Source organism: Bos taurus, chromosome 15, assembly GCF_002263795.3.
Source record: "Bos taurus isolate L1 Dominette 01449 registration number 42190680 breed Hereford chromosome 15, ARS-UCD2.0, whole genome shotgun sequence".
Lineage (NCBI taxonomy): Eukaryota > Metazoa > Chordata > Mammalia > Artiodactyla > Bovidae > Bos > Bos taurus.
Genome location: NC_037342.1, coordinates 17,402,999 through 17,430,160, shown reverse-complemented (window position 1 = coordinate 17,430,160; position 27,162 = coordinate 17,402,999). Strand labels below are relative to the sequence as shown.

Here is a 27,162-nt window from a genome sequence, read left to right as displayed (position 1 = left end):
CTTTGGCCCCTGCTCGGTCCGTGGCTTTGCCTGTTTTACAGTTGGGCTTTTGTGCAAGGTGTTTGAAGACAGGGTTCTGCAGTTAAAACAAGGCTGAGAGCCACTGGTTACTGCATGGAGCTCAAGCTGTGGCTGTTGGTACTGCTTCTGGCCGCTGTTCCCTCCTTTTCTTTCCTCTCCCTCTCCCTTCTTCCCTCCTTTGTCTTCTCCTTACCTGAACACAATTATTATATTTTTAGAGGTTTTTATTATGATAATATATATATATATATAACGTAAAGTTTACTGTTTTAACCATTTTAAGTGTCTAATTCAGTGACATTACGTATATTCACAATGTTGTGCATGCATCACCACTCTCCATTTCCAGAACTTGTTAATTATTCCAAACGGAAACCCTGAACCTGTTATCCCCTAACTCCACATCCCTTTCTCCTCACAGCCTTTGGTGACCACTATTCTGCATTCTGTCTCTACAAATTTGACTATTCTTGGTCCCTTTTATAAATGGAATCATGCAAAATTTTTCCTTTTTTTGAGAGCTCAAAGTTCTTGACGTGAACTGTGAGGCTGTCTATCACTGGCCCACTTCCCTCTCCAGGCTCATTTCCCAGGACGTGCATCTCTCATGTGGTGGCCCAGCAACACCGGCGCGCCTCTGAGTGCCTTGCTGCCACACGTCATTGTCCATGTCTTTATATTCGTACCTCCCTCCTTGAATGCTTTCCTCTCTGACCTCATGGCTGCTTAAAGACTCTTTGCAGACAGCACTAAGTCAGGCAGTCTTCTTCCTTGGCTCCTTGCTGTCTCTCTGTTGGGTGCCCTTCCTCTATGCTCTTCTGTACCTGTTTCCTAACTCATTACATTACCATACTGTAACAAAAAAGTAGTTTTCATGAGCTACAGCTATGGAAGAAGCAAATTGCCTCTCAAGGTAACTGCTTGTGTACATTAGTTTTGGTAGGTTTATTAAAAAGTTATAAAGCTTCCTTATATTTTTATTTACTGAGGAACATCAGAGAAAATGAAGTATTTCATGCAGGTGAATTTTACAGGTAACTTTTGACTCACTTTTTAAAAAATATTAAGACTTACTTTTAAACCCAATCAAAGTGGCACTGTTTATGTAATGGATTACTCACTTCTGTTGTCATAATTTTGGGCAACAGTTCTTCACCATTTAATTGGTTTGTATCAAACAACTGTCTAGGTTAGGACAACCCACTGAAATACTTAGTGAGTCCATTTGCAACTAATTCTGGAGATTTTACCAAGGAAAAAATCCATCATTTAGAAGTCTTCATGGTATATTTAAAATAGAAATGAGACTACTTGCCTTTTAATAAACAAAGTGCATTCAACATAGTACCTTTTCTTAATGATTCAGGATCATCATTATGATGATTATGATAATTAAAATTATTCTGCTGAGTAGTCATAATATGCTAAGAGGCCATTTGAGTTAATATTTTGTCTTATTTTTTTTGGACTTCTTTCTCATAGTTGTCACACATGTTTTTTTTTCTGTATTATGGAGCATATCTAAAAGTCTACATTTTTCTAGATTATGACTTCTAACCTATTAATGCTGTAGAAACTAGATAACTCATTTCTTAGAATTGCTCATAGTCAAAGTATAAATAGGCCCTATTTATAAATCTTTATAAATAGTATAAAGATTTAAATGGTTTTTATTTTAATAAATTATAAAAACTTTAAGTCTACAGATTGTGGGATTTCTTTTTAGATGGTTAGAGGGGTCTTTGTTAATTACAGTCATCAGATAAGTAATATGTCATGAAAACTTGGTTATTTATGCCAATGATGCAGAGAAAGATTCCATTAAAAACCACCTGTGAATCTCAGACTTCTTTCTAGTCATTTCTTGGAAGTCAGTATTTAAGGAAAGTATTGACTCAGTTTCTGCAGTCCAGCAAATCCTACTGAGATCTTGAGGCTAGTATTACTATGCTATGTGATTTAGAGCTTCCCAGAGTAGTACTCTGCAAAAGAGTACTACAGAATATTTTTTGAGTTTTTATTTTATGATGGAGTATAGCTGACTAATAATGTTGTGATAGTTTCAGGTATACAGCAAAGTTACTCAGCCCTATGTATACATGTATCTGTTGCAGGAAGGGGGATCCCTTCCAGGGTCCAAGAGAACTGTTGTCTAACACTCAGAAATGAATTGTCCAAGGAGACATACATGCTGACAAAGCAAGAGATTTTACTGGGAAAGGGCGCCCGTGCAGAGAGCAGTAGGGTAAGGGAACCAAGGAGAACTACTCTGCCATATGAATCGCAGTCTCAGGCTTTATGGTGATGGGATTAATTTCTGGGTTGTCTTTGGCCAACCATTCTGACTCAGAGTCCTTCCTGGTGGCGCACACATTGGTCAACCAAGATGGATGCCCATGAGAAGGATTCTGGGAGGTGGTCTGACACGTGGTGTCTCCTTTTGACCTTTCCTGAACTGGTTGGTGGTGGCTTATTAGTTCCACTGTAATGGACTAGGACTTCCTGTTGTAAAATAACTCATGCAAATGGTTATTACTATGGTGCCTGGCCAGGGTAGGCAGTTTCAGTAAGTGTGCTTCCCCTAACATATCCATTAGAAGAATATTTCTTAAGCTTTTCACTGTGGTGTCAAGTCAGAGATAAAATAATGTTAAAAGCCAATCTTTGTTGAGTTAACTTTACTTAGTATACCTAGAGCAACCTCACTATTCCAGGACGTCATGTGGATTAACTCATGTAATCCTTACAGTAATCCTCTGCAGTGTTATACTGGCATTTCCAGTCCCCTAGACACATTTGGAAGCTGAGGCACTGGGAGCTTAAATCTCATTCCCTAATGGGATTAGTCACACGGCAGTAAGGAAAGCAGCCAGGTTTCATCTCCTCCAAGTCAGTCTGGTCCCAGCGCCTGGGCTGCTACCACTGTGGTGACCCTGCCTTCTCTGAGCTGGGCACCAAACAGAAAAATCAAGCCCGGGACAATTTTACCCGCTAGAGTTTTTGCTCTGGGCTGTTTGTATCCCCTTGGGGTGCCAGGGAGAATATAAAGTCACAGGATAAATATAATTCTTTTCCTGGAGCATCATTTATTTTTTAGATTCCAGTTGCATGGAAGTATATTAATCATAATCCCTGGCCCATGACATGCTTTCATAGTTGGCCCATGAATGACTAAATTAATTTTTTTTGCATGCAAAATGTTCCTATATACCTACTATCAGCCCTAAAACTGGAATTGTGATGGTAATTTTCATCTACCTCTTTCAAACCATTGACTAAAAAATTAGTCACATCCTGAAAGTAGAGAATATTTCATTTGGTGGAAATGTTTAGGACTCCTAGCCCGGGAGACAGCATCTCAGAGGCCCTGAAAAACTGCTCTGAGCAGGCAGGAGATGGAGTCAGGCAACGTACAAATTTGCAACAAAGGGGTCGGGCAGTCTGACCATCGAAGATTATTGTTAAGTAAGGAAAACCAGGTATCAAGGAATTTAGCACCTTTCTATGTATGGGAAGATGCAAGAGTCTGGGATTATTGAAGTCATTTCTTTCTTATGCATTCAGCTATCTGGGGCCAGCATCCTGCAATTTTACAAAAGTATTCTTTTCTCTCTTGAATTCCCTTACGGCTCACCAGCTCACACTGGAGGACGGTAATCGCTGATGACTGTAACATCCCTAAGTTCCTTGGGTAGAGAGTGGTGCCATTTGTTGGCAGGGCTCAGAAATTCACATTTGGAGGGCTGGAATTGCAGATAGTGATGACATTTCTTGCTAGCTGATATGGCAGGAAATATTTCATTTCACACTATCCCTTCTTTCCCAACCAAAGATAATCTCCATCCTAAATCCTTCTTTCACCATTTCCTTGCTGTCATTTTGGTATAGTGTTGTACCTGTATACATTTCTAAAACTTATATTTTATTATTATTTTTTTAAAAACTGTTTTAAAAGTATATGTTATGAATAATCTGTTGGGATTTATTTATACCCCCCATATCGCATTGCTAAGATTCATCTGTATTGTTGCCTGATGCTGCAAAACACTCCCTTTTGCTTCATATAATATTCTTTCCTGTGAGTATACCACAGTTTATGATCTCATTCCATTGAGGGGCATTTGGGCTTTTTTCTATGTGTTTTGGAATAGTGAACAGGAGTTTTAGGAACATTCTTCTACTGTCTCCTGTTGATCACTTGTAAGAGCTTCTTAATACATACACATGCACACACACATACACCTATGAGAGGAGTTGCTGCATTAGAGGGTATGTGGTTGTTCAACTTTATAAAGTAAATGCCAAACTTTTTCCAAAGTGTTTGTATGAACTTATACTCCCACCAGCTGAATATGAGAAATCCAATGAAACAAATATCCTAGCATTTGATGTTATCATACTTTAAGAGTTTTACAATCAAGTGAATGTAAAAGAGTATCTTAATTTGTGTATCCCTGATGAGTAATGAAGCTGGGTCTCTGTGTATGTTTATTGGCTTTGTTTCTACTTTTGAGAAATACTCGTATTACCTGTGAAATACCCATCTTTTGCTATTACTTTTATATCAAGTGGCATCTCTATGGGCTTCTTTTATGGCTCAGCTGGTAAAGAATCTGCCTGCAATGTGGGAGACCTGGGTTCCATCCCTGGGTTAAGAAGATCCCCTGGAGAAGGGAGAGGCTACCCACTCCAGTATTCTGGCCTGGAGAATTCCATGGCCTGTATAGTTCATGGGGTCGCAAAGACACAACTGAGTGACTTTCACACACACATACATAATGCAATTTACATAGATTTTTAAAGATGCCACCTGAGAGCTTAAAAAATTGGAGCTTGTATCAGGTTCCCCACTAATGCTCATTTACTTCTCCTTGCCTGATACTGGCAGTTCCAGTTGAAAAGGTTGAGAGTGGTTGAGACCTGGCAGGCATAAATTAGGAGCAAATGAAGCAGACCAAGGAGGAAAGTGAGTTTTTCTGGTTTAAGGTCTGAGGAATGTTGAAAGACTGTCATGACTCACTCCTTTACACCTCCCTTCTCCTCCCAGACCCAATCCTCAGGAACTTTCAGACTTAGATTCCTGTTTTCTTTTGGTGCCTGGTTGGTGTTTGAATAGTGTATTAATTTTATTGTTAGCTGAGAAATCCAGCTGACCACTGTTGTAGGTAAAAAGGAAGATTTATGACTTTGCAGAATTCAAGGAGGGTTTAAGTGCCAAACCACAGAGAGCAGAGAAGCACATGGAGCCAGGAACCCAAACCACAGTGGGATTCTCTGCCTTTCTCTTTATTTGTGCTTTGCTGTCTCTGTTGATTTCATTCTTCTAACTGCAGACCAGTTGATTTTCTTCATTTGAGGATTACATCTTACCATTTAAAACACACAAAACAGAAAACAACAAAACCCTCAAATTTTGAAATCCATATTTTTGTTTTGATAATCCACAAGGGATATACATTTAGATTTTTCAATGGTTAAAAAAAACAGTTCTTCAAAACTTCCTATTCAGCCTCAGCCTCAATAGGTAGGCAGTATTAGGAATTTAAAATTTTGTGGGTGGTGGCTTCTTGGTTGCCCATGGAGAACAGGGTTAGTCTGTTTTCTTCCATGCCTTTGCCAGACTGGGCTGGGTAGAGATATGGTTGTACGTCTGTCACAGGATTTTAAACTCTAGCCATCTAGACGCTTGAAACTGCAGTGTGCTAATTACCCAGTACTGATCCCATCCTTCTGAATTTACCCTTCCCCCATCCCTGTCCCCAGCTTGTCAGCCCTCCTGGAGCTCCTGTTCCTGACCTTAGAGGGTGTTTCACATCGGTTGCCCTTTTTGGAATTCTCACACAGGAGTCTGGGGAGAGGGAGAATCCAAGAGGTGGGAGGCCACATCCTCTACGTATTGCCCACAGTTAGTGCTTCTCCAGCGCCTTCTTGTTCGCGTCCCTGGTGGCTCAGTAGGTAAGGAATCCGCCCGCAATGCAGGAGACCCAGCTTCGATCCCTGGGTGGGGAAGATCTCCTGCAGAAGGCAATGGCAACCCACTCCAGTGTTCTTGCCTGGAGAATCCCAGGGACAGAGGACCCTGGCGGACTGCAGTCCACGGGGTCGCAAAGGGTTGCACACAACTGAATGACTAACACTTTCACTTTAACCTCCCCCTTGTGGGCTGTAGGACTCAAGTTTCTCTGACCTGTGTCCAGATAGAATAGGTGAGTTGAATATGTGTTTCAGACTTTCTCTTTTCAGCCAATCAAAATTGGAGGGCAGAGAGAGGATACTATAAATAGATTTTTTGTCTTTCTTAATTTCATTAGAACACCCCCTTATTAAAATAATTGTGGAACATATAATCAAATGGATGTGTTAATGCTCATTGTTAGAGATTCAGGGTAATTTGTATCAGTTGATCTCCTTGCATGGTATCATAATCCTCAACATTGTATACTTCATTTTTGTTATTATCAGAGAGGTAATATGTAGGATGGGAAAATACAAACTCAGAACGGCTGAAACTCAGTTTCTTACCTATTCAGTTGTACTTGTAATCCCTTTCTCACAAAAGCTTTTATGAGATTTAAATGAAACAACATATATAAGCACTTGGTATGACACCTGACACACAGTTATTTTTATTGTCTCCTCAATCTTGTTAGGATAATAAGAAAGGGATTTTGAGTCCTTAATAAATGCTGTCCTTGGTTTCAGTTACACATGGTCAACTGAGGCCTGAAAACATTAAATGGAAAATTCCAGAAATAGTTCATAAGTTCTAGATTGCGTGCTGCTCTGAGTAGTGTGGTAAAATCCTGTGCTGTCTGCTGCATCCACCTGGGATTTGATTCATCCCTTTGTTCTGCTCTCCTGCCCATTAGTCACTTGTGGCATCTTGATTATCAGACTATTTTTGTGTCCATGTTACCATTATGTTACTTAAAAACGGCCCACAAATGTAAGAGTAGTGATGCTGGCGGTTTGGATACAGCACAGGGAAGCCATAAGGTATTTTCTTTAATTAACATGGTGAAAGTTCTCTGTTTAATGAGGGAAAAAGCTTGTCTGCTGAATTTGCTAAGATGTATGGCAAGAATGAATCTTCTGTGAAACTGTGAAGAAGGAAAAAGAAATGTGTGCTAGTTTTGCTGTTGCACCTCAAACTGCAAAAGTTACAGCCACAGTTGTTCCCTGGCGGCACAGTGATTACGATTCCGCCTTGCAGTGCAGGGAACGTGTGTTTGATCCCTGACTGGGGAACTAAGATCCCACATGCTGCAGAGCAACTAAGCCCACGTGCCACAGTCACTGAGCCGGAACCTGTTCGCCACAATTGGAGAGCCCACTTGTAGCAACTGCTGAGCCCACAACTAGAGTCCCTGTGCTGCCGTGAAGATCCTGCATGCTGCAACAGACTCGACAAACCCAAATAGAGCAAAGTAAAATAAAAGTTACAGCCACAGTGTGTGATAAATGCTTAGTTAAGATTAGATGGAAAACACATTAAATCTGCACTGTAAAATATTCTGAGAGAGCTCACATTCACATAACTTTTATTACAATATATTGTTATAATTGATCTATTAGTTACTGTTGTTAATCTCTTCCTTCATGTATAAATTAATTTTATCATGAGTATGTATGTATAGGAAAAAACATAGCATGTGTAGGGTTCAGTACTATATACATTTTCAGTCTTCCCCTGGGATTCTTGGAATGTATCCTTCATAGATAAAGGGGAGAGGGCTACTGTACTTCCAGTATAACAATTATTATAGGCCACATTGCTTGGGCTGCTCCCCAGGTTCTACTGTTTACTAGCTGTATAATATTGGGCAAGTTGCTTAATGTCTTGTGCTTCAGTTTGTTTATATATAAATAGCAAAAAAAATATTACCTACCTTATAGGATTGTTGGGAGGATTACATGAATTAGAATTATGAAATTGTTAGAACAGTGCTTGGTAAGAAATGTGCACTTAACAAGTGTCAGATATTATTGTTACTGTAAACAGTAATAATAGTAATGGTAACAATAGTAACAGCAGTAATAGCAACAGTACTGGATATTATATGAATGTAAGGGGAAGGCACAAAAATCCCCATGATACACTTTATGCATTTATAATCTAGTAAAACAAATGAAACAGGAATATAAAACACTACAGACATAATGTAGAAAATGGGAAAGAGAGTTACAAGGCAAATGCTGTAGGAATTGAGGGATAATTATTCTAGAACTGTGCACCCTTCTTACTATCTTTCTTCCCACAATTATTTCATTTTCTTAGCATAGCAGAATGGAAAGAACATAGGCTTTAGAATCTTATTTTAATTTTAATCTAGTGTTACTGCAAGGCTTCCCTGGTGGCTCATATAGTAAAGAATCTGCCTGTAATGCAGGAGACCCGAGCTTTATTCCTGGGTCGAGAAGTTCCCCCAGAGAAGCAAATGGCAACCCACTCTGATATTCTTGCTTGGAGAAGTCCATGGACAGGGGAGCCTGGTGGGCTACAGTCCATGGGGTTGCAAAGAGTTGGACATGACTGAGCGACTTTAACTTTCCTAGTGTTACTATTTATTTGTCAAAACTTGGTTAAAGGACTTTGAACTTTGGCAAAAGAATACCTACATTTTAGGTTTGTATGAAAATCCGTTAATATATGTAAAAGCTCAGTACAGTGATTGGCACTTGTCTCCCTTTTATTGTATAGAGGGTGAGTATTAATATATTTCCCCTGTATTCCTGACTATCTTAGAGTCATGCAGGACATGATATGTAAGAGGAAATCTCTGGCTTTCCAACTGTACTTTTGTTCACTTACATAAAACTAGTTCAATAGTTTCTGGTTTGATGGCATGGTTTCAGTTTTTTCCCAGCAAATGATGAAAGTGTTTTAATCCAGGATGGCTCCTGATCCACTTTGCTTGCAGTTACTTAATAGGCTTTTTACTTGATATGATTATCTTATTACTAAGGCCATTCATTGGGTTGGATGTAAAGAGTTAAATAACATTATGATTCAAATATTAAGTGTCATATGCAACGAACTTGACTTGGTGCCCTAGTTTTCTATTGCTGTTATAACAGATTACTACAAATTTAGTGACTGAAAACAGATTTATTATCTTACCGTTCCTTAGGGCAGAAATCTGACACAGGTCTCACTGGGCTAAAAAGCAAGACATCAGCTGGGTTGTGTTCTTCTCTGGAGGCTCTAGGGAGAGTGGATGGCCTTGCCTCTTCACTTTCTGGAGGATGCCTGCATTCCTTGGTTTTGGCCCCATCTTCAAAACCAGCAACTTTGCTTCTCTTGGACTCTTTATGTGGTCATACCACCCTCAACCACAGATGGAATAGGGTCTTCCTTTTAAGGACTCATCTCAAGGTACTTAACCATAATTACATCTGCAAAATCCCTTTTGCCCAAAGGAAAAAACTGTATTTTCCTACCTCAGTATTTCTGACAACAAATGTGGGGGTGGTGCTTGTGGTTTTCTCACATCAAGAAATTTACCAGCTCTTCAGACACAAATTGGGTGTACTACAATTTAGTTATGATACTGTTTGGACTTAGTGCAGACTCCACAGGCACTTTTCAGGTGGCTCAGTGGTAAAGAATGCTCCTGCCAAGCAAGAACATGGGTTCAATCCCTAGTTTGGAATGGGTTTTATCTAAAGTGCCTCCTGACTTGCTTTGCTTGCAGGCAGGCATGGAATTCTGGCAATGTCCAGGCAAGTCAGAAGCCGATCAGAGGCCTGCTCTCCTGCTTCTGAAGCTTGAACAAAACTTCCTCCATTTCAATTTCCCTAACATGCCTCCACCTCCCAACCTTCCATTTCAGACACAAGTCATGAGTCCCAGGTTGTTACCTTGTATTTCTACTGATCAATCTGAGGTTAATGAATGTTTTCATTGGCGACCCCATGGACTGTAGTCCATCAGACTTCTCAGTCCATTGAATTCTCCAAGCAAGAATACTGGAGTGGATAGCTGTTCTCTTCAGGGGATCTTCCCAACCCAGGGATTGAATCTGGGTCTCCCTGATTTGCTACAGATCCTTTAGGACCTTAGCCACCAGGGAAGCCCCCATTATGTAGCAAAGTGATTAATTCATTGGTCAGTAGTGATTAACACAACCTCCAGCCTCTTTCCTCTTCCTTGGGAGTGGAGCTGAAAGTTCCAGCCCTCTAATTACTGGCTGGTTCCCCTGGCAACCAGTCCTCTACCCTTAGGGGCTTTCTTAAAGTCATATTATTAACATAAACTCTGGCGTGGTTTAAAGGGCCTATTACAAATAACAAAAAATGATTCTTTCTTCTTTATTACTCTGGAGCTATTTCAGGATCTGGAGACCAACAAACAAAAAAAGGTGGTCCTTTCACTTTCTCTGTCTCCAAAATCACTGTAGATGGTGACTGCAGCCATGAAATTAAAATTTGATGCTTGCACCTTGGAAGAAAAGCTATGACAAACCTAGACAGCATATTAAAAAGCAGAGACATTACTTTGCTGACAATAGTCAAAGCTATGGTTTTTCCAGTAGTTATGTGTGAATGTGAGAGTTGGACTATAAAGAAGGCTGAGCATCAAATAATTGATGCTTTTGAACTGTGGAGTTGGAGAAGACTCTTGAGAGTCCTTTGGACTGCAAGGAGATCCAACCAGTCCATCCTAAAGGAAATCAATCCTGAGTATTCATTGTAGGGACTGATAATGAAGCAGAAGCTCCAATACTTTGGCCACCTGATGCAAGAAGCCGACTCATTAGAAAAGACCCTGATGCTGGGAAAGATCAAAGGCAGAAGAAAGGGACGACAGAGGATGAGATGGTTGGATGGTATCACCAATTCAATGGACATGAGTTTGAGCAGGCTCTGGGAGATGGTGAAGGTCAGGGAAGCCTGGTGTGCTGCAGTCCATAGGGTCACAAAGAGTCGGAAATGACTGAGCGACTGAACAACTGTCTTTTAAAAAAATTAGTTAATTAATTAGGCTGCCTCGGGTCTTAGTTGCAGCATGCTGGATCTTCTATTGTTTTCGCAGCATGTGAAATCTTGCTTTAGTTGAGGGCATGTGGGATCTAGTTCCCTGACCTGGGATGGAACCCAGCCCTCAAAAGTTGGGAATGCAGAGTCTTTGTTACTGGATCACCAGGGAAGTCCCCTTTCAGTCTTATCATTTAGGAAATTATAAGGACTTTAGGATTTGGCCAGGAACCAAGACTAAAATATATATTTCTTATATCATAATATTGTACCATGTAGGTGAACTATTCATAGGTTGCAGGGTACTAGGGCATGGAGATGTTTCGGGAGACATTATTCTGTCTAGTACATTTGGTGATAGAGTCTAAAATTGGTTCCAGTTTAAAAAAAAATAACTTTAGAGCACAGAGACTATCTGGACGCTGGTACAAATGTAAGCAATAATTCATAAAATATCAAGAAAACATTTCTCAACTCATCTAACCCTCACCTTTGCACATGGTCCGTGTTTAAAATAATCAACCAATAATTGGTTCTCTTTTTAGGTTGTTCCACAGGTTTGAAAGAGATTTGGTAGCTGCTAATTTCTTTGGATGAGCTGCATCTCTAGGCTTCAGGCATGCTGGAGAATTCATAATACCATTTTCTGCTGGTACCTATAAGCAGATAAGGCAGAGGGTCCCTGGAGAAAGATAACCAGACATGGTTTTCTTGACATTAGAGCAAGACCTAAGCTATTTTGTGATCTAAGCCTGACCACAATCCTTGATCAGGTCTCAGTATTTAATGATCTTAAGGACAAAAGAACAAATGTGTTTTTAGGCAAGAAAAGTAACAATAGCTAAGGAATAAATCAGTTATAAAGACTCCCAGTTATGTTTCAGTGGTAAAGATAGCCAGTATGTGGGTTCTTGGTCTGTTTTGTGGAACTGACCCCTCCTCCAACCACATGCTCAACCACCAGATCTACTGGAATCTAAGGAATGATGATGTTGACCTTTTCTGACACTGGAGATTTCAGTCAACTAAAGCTTGAACTTTGTCAACCTTAGTCCCAATTCTATGCCAAATTCTTCTCTGCTTAAGGCCCTTCATGAATTTTTGTGAATCCTCAGCTTCAAGCTTCTCCAGCTTTGTTGTTGGTGAGACACTGCTTTGGGAAAGATACCTGTTGTTCTTACTCGCTGCAAGTAGTAATCCTTCCTTCTCCTACTCCTGGGCTTTTGGCTGTGTCTTTTGGCTTAACACCCACTAAGAAGTGATCCCAATTTTCAGGTAGCAGAACAGTTCCTATTCCCTTTCTCTTAACCTGAGCAGCTTGACGAAGTCAGGGAATAGGAATAGGAAAGGGAATAGGAACTCCTGTTCTGTTATCTGTCAAAAGACACAGCCAAAAGCCCTAGAGCGGGAGGGAAGGATTAGGAAATAGCAATCCACTTGAGTGATTCTTGCCTGGAGAATTCCATGGACAGAGGAGCCTGGCAGGCTACAGTCCATAGGGTCACAAAGAGTCAGACACGACTGAGTGACTATCACTCACTCACTCAATTGTTTCTTTACTGTTTTTCTTCACTGTTGTATTGTGAATTTCATGAAGGCAGGCTCTCTATTATTTTTCAATATTCTGAGAGTCTGATATGGTATCAGGAACTAAAAAAAAAATTTGCCGAATTGAAAAGAGTACTAATAAGAAGATGGTAATAAAGGTCACCGTGGGTTGTAGCAGTTACCTGCCAGGTTGGACTATTTTCACTAAGCAGTCTCTAGGTAGGAGTAGTATACTACTGCAAAGCCTAGCCCACTCCTGAAAAAAAGACCCAGGTATAAACTTGATTAGATCATCGATGAAGAATTGATGCTTTTGAACTGTGGTGTTGGAGAAGACTCTTGAGAGTCCCTTGGACTGCAAGGAGGTCAAACCAGTCTGTCCTAAAGGAAATCAGTCCTGAATGTTCATTGGAAGGACTGATGTTGAAACTGAAACTCCAATACTTTGGCCACCTGATATGAAGAACTGACTCATTGGGAAAGACCCTGATGCTGGGAAAGATAAAAGGCAGGAGGAGAAGGGGTTTAGAGGGTGTGATGGTTGACTGGCACCACTGACTCAATGGACATAAGTTTAGCAAGCTTCGGGAGATGGTGAAGGACAGGGAAACCTGGCATGCTGCAGTCCATGGGGTCGCAAAGAGTCGGACGTGACTGAGCAACTGAACTGAACTGAGATAGATCGGCTCCCTATCTGATCAAGCTGCAGCTTTCTATTATAGGTGCAGTTACTGAAAAATACCTCAAGTGGCTATTTTCTCCATCCATGCTTCTCTGTTTGTGTGAGGATGTCGGTGTATGTGTGTGTGTGTATCTTTCTGTTTTTGCTTAACTCTAATTTTCTATAGGACTTAATATTGGTATCTTTCTCATATTGGCTGTGGGATGATATTGCAATGATTAGAGTTGACAGGTATTGCCAAAATTCGCAGACCTCAGAATTGTGCACAGTATTTATTAAATTGCTTGGCATGTGTTTGGATATATTTGCAAATAAAATTCTGAGAAATATGTAAACTAATTATAATTCTATAATAACTGATTTAATTCTATGCAAACTGAGTCTATAGTTATTATGGAATATTTTATCTAATATAAAACATATGGGAAAATATAATTTGAAGTCATATTCAATGATTAGATGAGAAGTCAGGCATTTATAGAAAGAGATGGCATTAGCATTATCCAATTTGTATTTTTGCCACCTTATCCATTTTCGTCAGATATTTGGTTAGAGAAAAAATAAGAAAAGATGAATTTTCTACTTTAAGTTATTTTAACAGAATCACATAGGAGGGAACATAGTGGGCTAGCAGAAGCACTTTATTTGTGCTGGGGCCTTGTATTTTGTACCTAATTCTGCTACTTTTGAACCAGCATCAGTTAGGTGATCCATTTCATCGCTCTCAGCCTCAGTTTCTTCATCTGTAACTCCACAGCACTGTCAAATTGATTAAAAATCAAACAAGGTAGAGAGAAGTTTTTGTATCTTGCAATGCACTATAAAAAACATAAAGTAAGTATTTTGATGGGGTTCTTTAGCATGAATGTAATAAAATAATACTTGATGGTGACAGATGAGTCCACCTTAGCACAAGGATTCAAAATGAAGAGTCAAAGAAGTCTTCTAACGTTAGTCTGCACGGGCTCTTCTGGTCCCTTCAGACTTTCAGGTTTTTAAAGAAAGAACATAGATTTAAAAAAAAATAGATTTCTCATTGTTAGAAAACTTGCTATGTACAAATTTGATAAAGAAGAAAACAACCAAAGTCCTATGAACCCACTCAAATGCTCTGTTAATTTTAAGGTTCAATCAGATAATTTGATCCATCTACCAATCTAGTCGTTGATTTCTTACCCCTTTCACTAGTATCCTTTGGCTCTAGGCCCTTTCATGTTTCTGCAGAGTCAGAATGGAATGAGAGTTTCAGGAACTAGAAGAGAGTTGTTAAGGCTCAGAGGTTCAAGTTAATTTTGGTTGAATACATCTTGAGTTACAACCAAAGAGAGTGGATGTAATTCTGGTCCTTGCTGGACCTACACCCATCCTAAGTTTGCTCTTCTCCAAACCTCATTGTATTGTCATAGAGTACCACAAAAGTGGTTAGCTTTCCCCTCCCCTTCCAGGGTAAGAAGTTCACCATGACATATGGTGATGGTAAGTAGAGAAAAATGTTTTGCTAATTTTGAAGTGCCTTATTCTATTATTCTGTTTAATAGTAATACATAGAAGAAAATATAATAGGTGCTATGATTTATGGGGCAACTTTTGGACACACTTGCTTCATTACTTCATTAAATGATAAATTGTGGTTATGGCAAAATTTTATGAACATCCTTCTAGAATTGTAGATAAGAAAGCTGATGGGGAGGGAGGTGGGAGAGGGGTTCAGGAGTGGGAACATGTGTACACCTGTGGTGGATTCATGTTGATGTATGGCAAAACCAATACAATATTGTAAAGTAATTAACCTCCAATTAAAATTAAAAAAAATCTTACCCCCCCCCCAAAAAAAATTAAAAAAAAAAAAAAAAAAAAGCTGGTAGCTGAATCTCTGAATTCCTGTTCCTTGGGGGGAATTTTATACTTCTGTATATCTGGAACATCATGGTCAGTTCATTTGGGTGTGGTTGGGCTCTAGATAAAGTGGGGCTCTTGCTGTTGAAACTTACATTTATACTTGAAAATAAATGTATTAATTTATAATGGGGGCTTCCCTAGTGGCTGAGATGGTAAAGAATCCACCTGCAATGCAGGAGATGCAGGTTTGATCCTTGGGTTGAGAAGATCCCCTGGAGAAGGGATCTACACACTCACCAGTATTCTTGCCTGGAGAGTCTCAAGAATGGAGGAGCCTGGTTAGCTATAGTCCGTAGGGTCTCAAAGAGTTGGACAGGACTGAGTGACTAAGCACAACAATTTATAACAAGAATTGTCACTGTTAAATTTGACAGCTGGTTACAGTGAAATCATCCCAACTGAAAAATCTACTTAGGAACTACAAGATCTGATGTTGTTTGGTGAATCTAGGACAAAGACAAAAGAAAGTCTCCCCTTACTTCATGATGTCTTTTCTTCTACTCTTGGTATCCAAGCACTTAGGATTGATTGTCAGTGGACCCTTGCTCCTGTACAGGACTAGAGAAATGTAATACTTTGGCAAAAGCCTGCAACCTACAGTTCAGTTCAGTTGCTCAGTTGTGTCCGACTCTTTGCGACCCCATGGACTGCAGCACTCCAGGCTTCCCTGTCCATCACCAACTTCTGGAGCTTGCTCAGACTCATGTCTGTCTTGTTGGTGATGCCATCCAACCATCTCGTTCTCTGTCGTCCCCTTCTCCTGCCTTCTATCTTGCCCAGCATCAGGGTCTTTTCCAATGAGTCAGTTCTTTGCATCAGGGGGCCAAAGTATTGGAGTTTCACCTTCAGCATCAGTCCTTCCAGTGAATATTCAGGACTGATTTCCTTTAGGATGGACTGGTTGGATCTCCTTGCTGTCCAAGGGACTCTCAGGAGTCTTCTCCAACACCACAGTTCAAAACCATCAATTCTTCGGTGCTCAGCTTTCTTTATAGTCCAACTCTCACATCCATACATGACTACTGGTAAAGCCATGGCTTTGACTAGACAGACCTTTGTTGGCAAAGTAATGTCTCTTCTTTTTAATATACTGTCTAGGTTTGTCATAGTTTTTCTTCTAAGGAGCAAGTGACTTTTAATTTCATGGCTGCAGTCACCATCTGCAGTGATTTTGGAGCCCAAGAAAATAAAGTCTTTCACTATTTCCATTGTTTCCCCATCTATTTGCCATGAAGTGATGGGACCAGATGCCAACATCTTAGTTTTTTGAATGTAGAGTTTTAAGCCAGCTTTTTTACTCTCCTCTTTTGGTCTCATGAAGAGGCTCTTTAGTTCTTCGCTTTCTGCCATAAGGGTGGTGTCATCTGTGTATCTGAGGTTATTGATATTTCTCCTGGCAATCTTGATTCCAGCTTGTGCTTCATCCAGCCCAGCATTTCACCTAATGTACTCTGCATATAAGTAAAATAAACAGGGTGACAATATACAACCTTGATGTACTCCTTTTCCAATTTAGAACCAATCCTTTGTTACATGTCCAGTTCTAACTATTGCTTCCTGATCTGCATACAGATTTCTCAGGAGGCAGGTAAGGTGGTGTGTTATGCCTGTCTCTTGAAGAATTTTCCTCAATTTCTTGTGATCCACCCAGTCAAAGGCTTTAGTGTAGTCAATAAAGACGAAGTAGATGTTTTTCTGGAATTCTCTTGCTTTTTCTATGATCCAGTGCATGTTGGCAATTTTATCTCTGGGTTCCTCTGCCTTTTCTAAATCCAGCTTGCACATCTGGATATTCTTAATTCAGGTACTGTTGAAGTCTAGCTTGGAGAATTTTGAGTACTACTTGGCTAGCATGTGAGATGAGTGCAAATGTGCGGTAGTTTGAACATTCTTTGGCATTGCTTTTCTTAGAGATTGGAATGAAACTGACCTTTTCCAGTCCTGTGACCACTGCTGAGTTTTCCAGATTTGCTGGCATATTGAGTGCAGCACTTTAACAGCATCATCTTTTAGGATTTGAAATGCCTCAGCTGGATTTCCATCACTTCCACTAGCTTTGTTTGTAGTGATGCTTCCTAAGGTCCACTTGACTTCGTACTACAACCTATCTGGCCAGCCAAATACATACTAAACAGAATACTATATGAGACATTTTATTAGATCAGCAATCTAGGTTTTCCTCCATTATAAACCTGTTTTCATTACTTCTCTCCCGAGAATTTTATATTTTGAAACTTTTAAAACTTGTATTTGTTAAATAATAATGAATTTATTTTTTTTTTCTCTCTCTTTTAACTAATCAGATACTAAAGCTTCTGATTAGTAAGAGAAAATGAGTGTTCCTACATTTGGTTGGTATAACTATAACTGAAAGTAAGTAAATATGATATTTGAGTTTGTCTGAATAGTCTTATCATGGGTAAATGTGAGGTTTATGTTAGGCTTAAAAAAATTATGGGAACATTTAAATAAAAGTAGAGCCTATTACCTGCTGTGATATACAGATCAACCAATAATTATCAGCTGATTTCTTTCATACTTCTCCACTTCGCCCCTCCTGGATTATCCTAAAGTAAATCTTAAGCATCATATAATTTCATGCATAAATATTTCAGTATTAATCTCAAAATGTAAGATAAGGACTTAAGAAACATAGTCATAGTACTATTATTCCACCTAAAAATTAGCAATAATTCCTTACTATCATATAGCTAGTCTCTTTAGTTCAGTTCAGTCTCTCAGTTGTGTCTGACTCTTTGTGACCCCATGAATTGCAGCACGCCAGGCCTCCCTATCCATCACCAACTCCTGTTGGTGATGCCATCCAGCCATCTCATCCTCTGTCGTCCCTTTCTCCTCCTGCCCCCAATCCCTCCCAGCATCAGAGTCTTTTCCAATGAGTCAACTCTTCATGTGAGGTGGCCAAAGTACTGGAGTTTCAGCTTTAGCATCATTCCTTCTAAAGAAATCCCAGGGCTGATCTCCTTTAGAATGGACTGGTTGGATCTCCTTGCAGTCCAAGGGACTCTCAAGAGTCTTCTCCAACACCACAGTTCAAAAGCATCAATTCTTCAGTCTTCAGCTTTCTTCACAGTCTAACTCTCACATCCATATATGACCCCAGGAAAAACCACAGCCTTGACTAGACGGACCTTTGTTGGCAAAGTAAGGTCTCTGCTTTTGAATATGCTATCTAGGTTGGTCATAACTTTCCTTCCTAGGAGTAAGCGTCTTTTAATTTCATGGCTGCAATCACCATCTGCAGTGATTTTGGAGCCCCAAAAAATAAAGTCTGACACTGTTTCCACTGTTTCCCCATCTATTTCCCATGAAGTGATGGGACCAGATACCATGATCTTCGTTTTCTGAATGTTGAGTTTTAAGCCAACTTTTTCACTCTCCTCTTTCACTTTCATCAAGAGGCTTTTTAAGTTTCCCCAATTACAACTTAATTTTAAAAATAGTTTGTTTATATAAAGATGCACGTAAGTACCATGCATTTTTAAAGATTGTTATATCTACATCTCTTCCTTCTATATGTTTCCTCTTCCTCTTGGCTCTTTTCTATTGTCTTTTTCTTTTTTTGGCTCTTTTATTCTTGCAGTTTATTTATTTTTTTGGTTCTCAAAATTCATTCTTTATTTTGATATAAAAAATAAGCCCTTCAACTTGTAAAGAGTGTCACTTGTTTTCATATTGTTTATTGTTGTAGAGCAAACTTATAGAATAAGACTATCTGCTGCCAGCTCCAAGGATGTCTCATATACTTTAGAAGAAAAGTCATTGTTACTTAGACTCAGACAAGCATCAGTGTGGAGAAAGGAGTAGCTAATCTGATTTTTTTCATACTTTTACTAAATCATAACTTAAAGCTAGTAGTTGGGATGACAGATAATTATGCCAGAATTTGGTAGTGGTGGTAAAACCAGGTATCTGAAGCCAGCTAAATTATAAAAACATGACCTTTTTTCACCATTCTTCCATTTCTGGAGTTCAAGAGCTGTGTTTGATACCCCTGTAGGCTAACAATAGGCTTGAGTTATAATGTGTAGATTCCTTTTGATTATAGTTGCCAAAGAAATCTTTAAATTCTTGAGGGTTTGACTTGTCTTGGAAAGAAGTAAGTTAGGAGGCAGACTGCTGATCTGGATTTGCTTAAATGGAAAACATTTACACTAGGAGTCCAGCTGATAGGCTGTTGAAATCACCAGGCTTGTACTGATCAGCGAGTTCCGTCAGCTAATCGGGACACCATCTCCAGATCTTTAAGTGACATGTTTGAAGTTCTCGTGGTAAAGTTGTGGCATTGATGCCGTTCGCTCTGGTTATCTTCTTTGATTTTTAATGCCTAGCATTCTGCAGCAGCTGTAGCAGCCACAGCATAGTAAAATTTTGCCACAAAGCCTGCCTTACTGACCTTCAGCTGCCTGACAAATTCACTGTGCTGTTGCTCAGCCCAACCTCAGAACCATTTATCCCGAAGATGCAACTGGCACTCAAAGATACAAGATAGTGTGTTTGCTCCAGACACACTGAGCCGCTCCAGACTTTCAAGCAGTGGCTGTGATTTTCCCAATACTGTCTTAGCTACCAGGTTCTGTTGGAAAGGTTCACACTGAGAACCCGACCAGCTGGCAAACCAGGAAAGGATACACTTCATCTTCTGGGAAGTGATGTAAGACATGGGGGAGGGGAAGAGTTAGAAGTGTCTGTGACAGAGGATAAGGGAGAAGGGCAGGGGAGCGGCATTGAAGAGGAAGATGATTCCAGGGGCACCCTCCCCTTTCCTCTCACAGGGTACCTGGAGACCATCACAAGAATGCTTGGACTCCAACTATTGTGCTTCTGTTTTCTGAAAACTTATAAGAAAGGCCAGTCAGGCAACCCAGGCACGTCTGGTCTCTTGCAGTTTATTTTTAAAGAGACAGTTCATATGTGCTAGAGAGTTTTCCACACTCTGGGTTTTGCTGACTGTATCTTTCCGGTGGGTTTACAGTATTTCCTTCTCAGAATAATGTTTTTAAATGCAAAAAACAAAATACATAGGATTATAGAGGAAACCCATTCTCTCTATTTAGATATTAAATTATTAAAAACACAATATGATGTTAATATTTGTGCTCTCTTAAAAAAATATGTTAGATTAAAGATCTCACAATGGGTCTTTAACTACCATCATTTTGGAGTAGTAATGATGTTTTGAAATTCCAGCCAACAGTTGTCATATGATATGAAAATATCTGTAAAATCTTTGGCAGCAAATTTATAGGCACCGCTAATAGTAATATCTCTATAATTTGTTACCTATGTTTGCAATCGAAGGGAATTTAAACTTCAGTTTAATGTTACTGAAGATCAGGATGTATTTTTTACCCATCCAAGTTCATATATTTCCCAGAATATTTTCATGGGCCTGATTCATGGACCCCTATTAAAAACTTTGTGGTCCTACAATTTTGGCAAGACAGTTTTGTAGATACTGTGTACTGTCTTCAGGAAGTGCATAATGTTTGCATGTCTTTTTTCTTTCTGTTATGTTAGGAGCTATAAAGTTTTATTGCCTAGATTCATTATTTTATCAGGAGTTGTAAAGTTATATTGTCTTTCTGTCATTCCATGTTTATTTATTATATACGTATTTCTACAAAGATGAATTTCCTGTCATCAACTCATTGCTCTGAGGTATAATTTGTATAGGAAGGGCAGGATAAATGTTTGCTTCTTTCCATTTACTAGTTTTCAAAATAATGGATTGGTTCCCTGTGTGTGTGTGTGCTAAGTCACTTCAGTTGTATCCAGCTCTTTGTGACCCTATGGAGTAGCCCGTCAGGCTCCTTTGTCCGTGGGATTCTCCAGGCAAGAAAACCGAAGTGGGTTGCTATGCCCTTTTCCAGGGGATCTTCCTGACCCAGGGATTGAACCTGAGTTTCCTGCACTGCAGGTGGATTCTTTAGCCACTGAGCCACCTGGGAAGCCCAGATTGGTTCCCTGTTGCTGCTGCTAAGTCGCTTCAGTTGTGTCCGACTCTGTGCGACCCCATAGGTGGAAGCCCACCAGGCTCCCCCGTCCCTGGGATTCTCCAAGCAAGAACACTGGAGTGGGTTGCCATTTCCTTCTCCAATGCATGAAAGTGAAAAGTGAAAGTGAAGTCGCTCAGTCGTGTCCGACTCTTAGCGACCCCATGGACTGCAGCCCACCAGGCTCCTCCGTCCACGGGATTTTCCAGGCAAGAGTACTGGAGTGGGTTGCCATTGCCTTCTTCAGATTGGTTCCCTAGCATCCACCAAAGATGGCCAATGGTAGGCAGATAGATTGGGGGTTTCCCAGAGAAAGAGAACCAGGAATGATTTTCCTTTTCTTTCTTAATAACACGAATTTTATTTATTTATTTACCTTTGGTTGTGCTGTGTCTTTGCTGCTGCACACTCAGGCTTTCTCTAGTTGCAGAGAGCGGGGCCTGCTCTTGGTTGTGGTGCACAGGCTTCTCATTGCTGTGCAGTCTCTTGTTGCAGAGTACGGGCTCCAGGTGTGCAGGCTCCAGGAGTTGCAGCTCACGGGCCCAGTAGTGGTGCACGGGCTCAGTTGCCCTGTGGCATGTGGGATTCCCCCGACCAGGGATCTAACCCGTGTCCCTGCATTGGCAGGCAGATTCTTTACCACTGCACCATCAGGAAAGCCCTGCTTCACGGATTCAAACATACTAGAGGCATTTCAATCCAGTGTAGTTGCTCTTATTGATGCCTAGGTGGCCTTTTTGTCATGACTTCACTCAAGTTTCTTGCCATTTGGTATGACTGGGGTTCCAGTCTTTTTCCTGCACCAGAAAGCAATACATTAATATACTTTCTTACTTGTTTTATTCCACAATATGCATACAGTTTCAAAATAATATCTACACTACCTCTCAAGGTGTTTAAGGCATTTTGCAGTTCTTATTGTTCCTATGGTGTATTCTATTAAGAATTTACTATCAAATTAGTGTATTTTTTTAAGTTCATTTATTTCTAATTGAAGGATAATTGCTTTACAACGCTGTGTTGGTTTCTGTCATACATCAGCATGAATCAGCCATAGGTATACATTTGTCCCCTCCCTCTTGAAACTCCCTCCCACCTCGCACCCCAACCCACCATTCTAGGTTGTCACAAATTAGTATGTTTTAAAGTCATTGAAATAATTCCTATTTGGTTTTGCCACCAACTTAAGACATCCTTTTAGGTTCATGTAACATTTTGTTTTTAAATTTTATGTGTAGCTTATTTTAAAATTAAAATTTACAAATCTATAAACCAAGGCATATTCAGACATAATATATCTCTTACTTTTTCTCTCTTCTGACTTATAGGTAACTTTAAAAGCAGTTACCTATTTTCACTTGAAAATATTAACATATATAGGTACATGTTTGCACTCCATGCCCATTTTCCTCAACACTTATTTTTTAGTATATCTCAGCAGTCATTTTATAGAGTGTATAGAGATATTTGCTTTGCTTTTTATAGCTACATAGTACTCTTTTGTATTTATTAAGCTAGTTCCCTGAGGTAGGAAGGCAGTGGGACATAACCTTTAAAAGAATGACAGGCATTGAGGACAGGACATAAACTGGTTAGAACCAACTAGGTCTAAGATGGCAGATGATTGACTTCCACTAGACCTGAAGACTCAGTATACACTCGTTGTAATAGATCAGCTAAATGACACGACAGTTCTGAGACTGGACCATAAAAGACTGAAAAGTGGGCAGTGGCCCAGTTCCTGGAAATCCCCATCCCTTCCCCAAAATAGTTGGAATAATCTTCCCACTCATTAGCCTATGAGATTACCTACCCCTATAAAAACCGACAACCCTGTACCCTGGTGCTTCTCATCTTCTGAGGTGGCCCATACTCTGTGGGGTGTTTTGCCCTGAGTAAACCTTCTTTCACTTTACTGTGGTTAGCGCTTGAATTCTTTCCTGTGTGAAGCCAAGAACCCTTGCTTGGCAGCCATTCCAGACACTCACCTGAGACCTAGGATGTGACCATTCTCTCAGGCCCACTTTCTTTCCTGCAACACTACTGGGAGACATATAGGATTTTCTCTTTAGACTTTATAAATACTGTTGCAGTGAATAGCCTGTATATACACCTTTTGTATTTTTCCCAGATTGTCTTTGGGGTATTTTCCTAGAAATAAAATTGTTAGAAATTGTACCTCTCCACACCATAAATAATGTATCATTTTTGCATTCTTGCCAGAAAGTGTCCAAAGTGCTGTTAAGCTTTTTGAAGTGTCAAAAACAGCTCCTAGATAGCCCATGCATTGCTGCCACTCGTTCCATGGATTCAGAGCTGAGAGAGCTCAGAATTGGAAGCACTATGTAGAGCCTTGGACTAGAACAATGGAGTAGTTCAAACTGGGAAAGGAGTGCGTCAGGACTGTATACTGTCACCCTGCTTATTTAACTTATATGTGAGAGAGTCAATTCCTAGGCAGGTTGATAAGTCTGGTGGTCCCCAAGGAGAGAGGGGTCTGGGGTTCTTGAGGAGGAGATAAGGGTCTGGAATTCTAAAGGAGGAGGAAAGGACCAAACTTTTTCCTCTACATTTCTTAGGATTATATAACAATAATGTATCCTGCTGAGGACAGTTTCTGGAAAAAACCTTCTGGCTAATCCTGTAATCTTAAAATGTAAATTATGGGAGTGGGTCTTTATAACCTCCAGATGTTCTTTCGACTCATTGTAATAAGTAGTTAAAAAGTGTATAACTCCATTGCTAACACTAACAAGGGGGCACTTTTCCTGCCCCCTTCTGATGTCTATGTTAAAAGCTTTCTCTGTCTTTTTTATACTTTAATAAAACTTTTTTACACAAAAGCTCTGTGTGATTAAGCCTCCTTAAGAAGGTGATCATTCGCCTCAAGAATGAATTCTTCTCCTCTGGAGGCCAAGAATCCTGGTGTCTTTTGTGGTTCAGCAACGACCTTTCATATGCAGAATACATCATGCAGAATGCCAGGCTGGATGAATCACAAGCTGGAATCAAGATTGCTGGAAGAAGTAGCACTAACCTCAGATATGCAGATGACAAGACCCTTATGGCAGAAAGCAAAGAGGAACTAAAAAGCTTCTTGATGAAGGTGAAAAAGGAGAATGAAAAAGCTGGCCATTTTGAATATGCCTTTATTACATCAGAATGTTGGTTCCTCAAAACTGCTAGCTACTTATGCTTATTATTAATTAGATGGCTAAATTTCTGAATCATAGAAATGTGGCTATAGAAAGAATATAACAGGTCATCTAGGCTGCTACAATGTAAAGAAAATCTATCATTTATTTTCTAGCTTCCTTCCAGTCTAATTTAAAGCACTAATGTACACTGGATATTCTATGTGCTAAATGTGAGGATTTATTCTTTTCAGATTTGTAATAAGACTTTTTATAGAAGTGCTCAAGTTATTATTCTATCTCAGGTATTTACAGATGGCAGGTATGATAGATTTAAAAATCTCCCCAAGAAGATGGCTCTATAGAAGTCTTTAAGCTTTAATTCTAAATCCTGCCTTTAGCTGATTATGCGCAACCTGGCAGCGTAGATCTGAGACATAACATTGTGTTTCTATAATGTTACTGTCCTCCGGGAGCTTAGAGTCTTGGAAGAAGAACCACAAGCAGCATGGTGGGTGCTAGGATAGAGGCATGTGGGTATTATTTTCAAGGCACACAGCAAGAGCATCTTTAGAGAAGAAGGCCTGGGACCAGGAAATACATGGGCCTTTAAAGTTCTAAATTCTTCGTGTATAACACATATTGGGGGGCTTCCCTGGTGGCTCAGAAGGTAAAGAATCTGCCTGTAATGCAGGAAACATGGGTTTGATCCCTGGGTCCGGAAGATCCCCCAGAGAAGGGAATGGCTACCCACTCCAGTATTCTCACCTGGGGAATTCCATAGACATAGGAGCCTGGTGGCCTGTAGTCCATGGGGTCACAAAGAGTCAGATGCCACTGAGCAAATAACACACACATGAGCAAATAGTAGCACATATTAGGCACCCAAGAAACTTTAGTAAGTTCTTGATCAAAGAGTTTACTGACTGAATAAATAAATAAGAGAAATTATAGTTTTATTGGAAAGCATATGCATAACTATGAGTTTTAGAATGGATGGGATATTAAAATACATACTTCAGGTTTTCTAGAAGAAAGAAGGGAGGAAATAAAATGGCGTGGAATCTCTTCTTCCTTTATTCCTTAAATTCTTAAATTTGTACAATATATCCAATGAGTAATGTGGTCAGAATGAGTAATGTGGTTAGTTACATTTCTACCTGTTTCCCCACCCCTACCCCTGATGTCCATGATTTGTTCTGCTTCCTGCTGTGTGGGCCAGCTCTCACAGCATGAAGCTGCCTTGGGAAACACGTCTTGGAGCTGGATCATATCCTGTCATTGAAGTTCACTTCAGTAGAGGTTCCGTTTGAAAAACAGTGACAGGATATGTCCCATGGTTAGATGCACGTTGCTTCTGGCAACTTCCCTTAAAGAGGACAGACTTTATTATGGTATAGAGAGAGTCCCTGTGTTTAACTCAGAATTCATATGAACTAGGATTTTGTGAAGTTCAAATGCTTACATGTGAAGCCATAAGTAACAAAAGTTGTTTTGTGGCCTTTGGTATCTCTCCGTACATGTCTGAGTCGTTTCCTCTTCTTTCTCCCTCGTGCGGCCTCCAACCCCTTCAGCTCCTCTTTCTGTCTCTCTTTCTCACTTTTGTTCTTGCTTTCTTCCTCTTCCATTATAGATGAGGTCATTATGATTTGGAGCCAAGAGAAGTGCATTGCTGTAACTTTAATCTCCATACTCAATTTATGACTCTCTCTTTTTTTTTTTTAGAAGATAGGTATACTTTATAGTGGGAGGATAACTTTCTTAAGTGTGCTATTTTAGAATGTAAATGGATCTCACCTGGTTGGCTTAGATGGTAAAGAATCTGCCTGCAATGCAGGAGACTGGAATATGACTTCTGGGTCCAGAAGATCCCCTTGAGAAGGGAATGGCAACCCACTACAGTATGCTTGCCTGAGAAATCCCATGGACAGAGGAGCCTGCCTACAGTCCAGGGGGTTGAATAAGAATCGGACATAACCGAGTGACTAACACTTGAATGTCCTCCTTATTGCAAATGTCAGACTTAAATTGAAGAAAGTAGGGAAAATCACTAGGCCATTCAGGTATGACCTAAATCAAATGCCTTACGATTATACAGTGGTAGTGGCAAATAGGTTCAAGGGATTAGATCTTATACACAGAGTGCCTGAAGAACTATGAACAGAGGTTTTCTAACACTGTACAGGAGGCAGTGATCAAGACCATCCTGAAGAAAAAGAAATGCAAAAAAGCAAAATAGTTGTCTGAGGAGGACTTACAAATAGCTGAAACAAAAGAGAAGAGAAAGGCAAAGGAGAAAAGGAAAGATATACCCATCTGAATGCAGAGTTCCAAAGAATAGTAAGGAGAGATAAGAAAGCCTTCTTAAGTGAACAATTCTAAGAAATAGAGGAAAACAATAGAATGGGAAAGACATTAGAATGGGAAAACAATAGAATAGAAGTCTCCTCAAGAAACTTAGACATGCCAAGGGAACATTTCATGCAAAAATAGACACAATAAAGCACAATAAGGAAACAGTATAAACCTAACAGAAGCAGAAGATATTGACAAGAGGTGGCAAGAATACACAGAAGAACTATGCAAAAAAGATTTTAAAGACCCGGATAACCATGATGATGTAATCCCTCACCTAGAGCCAGATATCCTGGAGTGTGAAATCAAATGGGCCTTAGGAAGCATTACTATGAACAAAGCTAGTGGAAGTGATGGAATTTCAGTTGCGCTATTTAAAATCCTAAAAGATGATGCTGTGAAAGTGCTGCACTCAGTTCAGTTCAGTTCAGTTCAGTCGCTCAGTTGTGTCCGACTCTTTGCAACCCCATGAATCACAGCACGCCAGGCCTCCCTGTCCATCACCAACTCCCAGAGTTCACTCAGACTC

The 27,162-nt window shown here is 39.9% G+C and overlaps 1 protein-coding gene and 1 pseudogene across 1 annotated transcript in view; one reads left to right on the top strand and one right to left on the bottom strand.

The window, feature by feature from the left end:
• Nucleotides 1-27,162, top strand: part of SLC35F2 (solute carrier family 35 member F2) — a 120,934-nt gene that overhangs the window by 67,299 nt on the left and 26,473 nt on the right. The window lies entirely within an intron of this gene.
• LOC107133151 (uncharacterized protein C14orf119-like) lies at nucleotides 18,795-20,003 on the bottom strand (annotated as a pseudogene).